Source organism: Lathyrus oleraceus, chromosome 5, assembly GCF_024323335.1.
Source record: "Lathyrus oleraceus cultivar Zhongwan6 chromosome 5, CAAS_Psat_ZW6_1.0, whole genome shotgun sequence".
In the NCBI taxonomy this organism is placed as follows: domain Eukaryota; kingdom Viridiplantae; phylum Streptophyta; class Magnoliopsida; order Fabales; family Fabaceae; genus Lathyrus; species Lathyrus oleraceus.
In genome coordinates, this window is record NC_066583.1 from 416,906,348 (window position 1) to 416,910,905 (window position 4,558).

General features: G+C 34.0%; 1 long non-coding RNA gene across 1 annotated transcript; it reads right to left on the reverse strand.

The window, feature by feature from the left end:
• Positions 1–2,677: 2,677 nt before the first annotated feature.
• Positions 2,678–3,898, reverse strand: LOC127081202 (uncharacterized). The gene is made up of 3 exons (XR_007788076.1): positions 3,686–3,898; positions 3,396–3,505; positions 2,678–3,292 (listed from the first exon to the last, which is right to left on the reverse strand). It is a non-coding gene; the product is annotated as an uncharacterized LOC127081202 (long non-coding RNA).
• Between the last annotated feature and the right edge of the window lie 660 nt (positions 3,899–4,558).

A 4,558-nucleotide genomic window follows, 5' to 3' on the forward strand; every position in this document is an offset into this window, starting at 1 on the left:
ATCATGTTAATTAGAATTTTAATCCTTTTTTAGGTTTAATTCATGTAGTTAATTGATCATCAATACATCACTAGAATGTTCCCTTAATTTTAGGTTAATTTCTAGAATTAGAATTAGTATAATTTGATTAACTCATTATGATTTTAAATCATCAATCCATTGTACATAATTTCACAAATGATTCTATCCCCATTGATTCAGTTGATAAAAGTTCACTTTGGTCAACCAAATCATTTGACCTGTGCTCATTCCCTCAGTTTATTCATGCGATCAAAAGACCCTTGATCACTTGATAAGGCTAGTCCCTATAATAAAGTGGCACTAGATCTCAAGACTTCAATTCAAGCTCAAGACTTCACATCTCAAGTCAATACAAAAGCATTGCAGACAAACATGACTACTATTCAAGCACAATAAAGGTGTATCAACATTTGTCGATCATGATTCAAATTATGCACCATCAGCCTTAAGTAGTAAAGAAGGGGTGTGAGAGAGCATTCATATCCTCATTCTGAATATCTTTGTGTACGGGATGAATGACCCAGTTGCTCAGAGTGTTCACCTCTACTCATATACTTTAGTAAAATTTGAATCTAATGATTGTAAAGTCTCTTTCTCCACAAGAAACACTGCATCATCAGAATCAATAGTCAGAATCTTCTCCAACACTTGTTAATAATGATGAGAGTTGTACACCAAGAGCCTTAAGAAACGAAGAATGATAAGAGAGGTCATTCTTATCCTCGTGTAAAGTATCTTTGAGTACGGGGCGTAGGCCCCAATTACTCAAAGTATCCACCTTTTTTCATAGATTTTAGTGTAATTCAAATCGAACAATTGACAAGTCTTCTTTAGGCAAGCACATCAACAATTTAACAATTCAACATTGCAACACCATTGCTTCATCAATTACACTCTCCTCTTTGGACCTAGTATCATACTCTCTTCTTGCTATCAAATACCCATCTTTGAATCCTAATCAATCTATTATTCATGTTTGTCTTATCAGTCATTTTGTGCTTAGGAAAACTCTATTCATTCATGTTTGCCTTATCAACCCTCTTGTGCTTAGGCAGACTCTCTCGTTCAATGTTTACCTTATAAATCCTCTCATGTGTAGGCAAATCATTTTCTCATTCATTGGTTGTCTTATCAGTCATCTTGTGCTTAGATAAACCCCTTCGAGCTTTTTGCCTTATAAATCCTCTCGTGTATAGGCAAATCATCTCTTATTCATTGTTTGTCTCGTAATTCCTCTCGTGCTTAGGCGAACCCTTTCAAGTTTTTTCCTTATCAGTCTTCTTGTGCTTAGGCAAACACCTTTGAGCTCTTTGCCTTATAAATACTCTCGTGTTTAGGAAATCATCTATAATTTGTCACTTTGTATAATTATCATATGTTGGTTAATTCCATACTCTTACTATTCAAGCAATTTGTTTCTCCTTTTGGCAACCCAATCAACTATTTCTTTCTTTGTTCCATATTAGTTCCCCAAACTACGGAACTCTGACTTTCTCATTGCATAGTGAGAATATGTAGGCACAAGGTTTTAAATCATCCGTGAGCATATTTATTTATTCATTCTCATGTCTCCATTCAGATCTTTCATCATTCATTATTCAATATATTCAACCATTAAATCATTCACCCCAACGATATACTTTCTTTTTGAACCAAATACAATTATTCTTTAGATTCTATGTATACCTTTGGGCCAATAATCAATGTCTTCCTATGAAACAAGATCCTATGTTTTTGTCTTATTAGTCCTCTCGTTGCTTAGATAAACATCTCCTTATGTTACCTTGTAAGTCCTCATGTATAGGCAAAAACCCTTGATTTTTGGCTTTATGCCAACTTTTCTGATTGGTTCAGACATACTTACAATATTAGCTCAAACAACATTATCCTTTGGTTCAAATCATATTTTCATCACAACTTCTTTCATCTCCCACCATTAATTCTATGAACTACGGAGCTCTGAATTCTTTATTGCACTATAAGAATACGTAGGCATCAGGGCCCCAATCCTCAGCGAGCACACTTTGATTATTAACCATTTTTTCTCTCTTATTTTGCGAGTAATCTTTAGATAGTAACACTCATCCAATAAAATAACAAGTAAAATGGTTCCCATTTAGTACAATGGATGTGAGAGATAATTGATAATACCTTCCACTTGCATAACCGACTTCCTTATCCGTTTCTCTTCCCCCAAATTTTATCTATGTTTTCTCTTTACTTCGGGAATAAGTAAAGTTCGATGGAGGCTCTGTTGAATCTTCGAGCGTGCAATACGCTTGGGTATTTTTCGTGTAGCTTCAGACACTAGTAGATAATTATGCATGTAAAACTTATGATCAAAACAGTTGGAATTAAAACAATCAAAACTAACAATTATAATATTAAGTGCTTAAGTGATAAAATGCAGAATTAAAATAATAAATCAATACATACGGTAAATAGAGACAACTGCGGAATTGGAAATGGAAAACTTGTAAATGAAAATTCTGAAATTAATATAGCGACACGATTACAAAACTAACGATCCAAGAAAAGTCTGTAAATCTTCAAATCCTAACTCTAGGATGCAATTATCACTCGATGTTAGCAAATAAATGTTTTTCAATGGGGATTTTTTCTTCCTACTTTATTCTAAAAAACTTGGATCCCCAAAACCTAAAAAACATGGCTTTATATAGTGTTATAACTAGTAGAAACTGTCCAAAATTCGTATTAAGGAAGTGGTAGAAAGGTAGGGGAAGTGGTAGAAACTCATTCCATGCAGTTGCCATTTTTCAGCTCCTAAAGCCCATGGCGTACACCATGACCTCATGACAAGCGCCATGAGTGATAACTTGGTGAATGTGGGTTGACTAGGGGTCATGGCGCACACCATCAACTTCAAGGTCTATTTTTTTGCAATTTCTTCAAGGTGGGTGGCGATTCATGGCTGTCACGTCATGGCGAACACCACGGAGGTCGCCACCAGTACATTTTCTTCATTTCTTCTCCGTTTCACCCGTTTTCTTGCGTACCGGCTTCTACCTTTAAAGTACCTGAAACAAACACAAACTACCAACATAACACTACAAAAATGTGACAAAATAACATCAAGTGTTAAGTGAATCGAATTGGAAAATGTAAAATATTATGTGGTAATCACATATCCATCTCCCCTTCTTGAATATCTAACTTATCACTTTCAACTTCTAGTTTTCCATTACAATGTTCACAATGAAACTTCTCGTCTTCAAAAGATATTAACCGCAGTGCATCCAAAGCATTGTACCTAAAATAATTAAAATCATCGAGTATTATCAAACAGAAATACATCAATGCAAATAAAATAACTATGACAAAATATGGAACAGATAAATACAGTTAACTAAAACCTTTTTTCCACAGTTTATGTATATGTATTTCTGAATAGTGTTTTTGTTCTCCGGTTCATCTTTCAGTTATGCTTCATGCAATGTAGTTTGTATCTAACCAGATCTTATATCTGCAACAAAATCATAAGTTTCTTATATATGAAGGAGCCTAAATTTTGATGTACCGGTTCAAATGAAATATCTGAAAACGCAAGAAAAATAACATGGATTTTTCCTTCTCTCTGCAACAAAACAGCTAAATATCATCTATAAAGCTACAGATGAAGAATATAATTCGTGGAGAGATTTACCTGTGCATAATCTAGACAACAGTAAGAGTGTGTGGAGCTTGACCTTTTCTTCTCCCTCTTTTCCAGTTGCGGCATCAGCTATAGCAGCTACATCAACGCTATATATCTTTTCACCTTTTGTTGTCTGTTAGAATTATACAAAAAAACTGCAACTCTCACACATGCAAATCTAAGACTCATGAATATCACAATAATTAAACAAAAAACCTACACATCAACAGATGGAAAGTGCAAATTGTAACCATTAAATATCTAGTAAATATAGCATTTAATTTACTTTTTAAAAGTGACTTTCACATTACACAAGGGAGGGAATCTTCTAAAATTAATCTAGAAGAGCTTACATTCTATTTTTCATTATTCAAAATCTAAAAGAAGTTGTCACTGTAAAAGGAGGCAAAAAGACAAAGCTGCAATTACATTTTGTAGAGCCACAACAACTATCATCGAAAAAGAAAAAATATATCATGTGCCTGACCAAAAATATATATGCAAAAGCAGTGTTTATATTGTATGATCCATAACCAGACAAAGTCCTTGGTTTCAGAGCGTATAGGCACAAGGTGGGAAAAAAAGCATGACAGAATTCACTAACAATCAATAATAACCATTTTATGAACTACTATACATCTTTGCTACGTCGAGGAATAAACTAATATATGTCAACAATAACTGTTTGGCTGACGGTGTTTAATTTCTTAAACTCATTCAAAAGATCATTGCTAAGCTGTGTGTGTATGCTTACAATCAAGTTATGGATCATACAATATAACATAATTATTTGATTGGATCGGCTAATGCTTGTTAGGCCAATTGTAATTCACCAAAACCAAAGCAACATAATGAATGGACAGAACTGGATATTTACCTCTC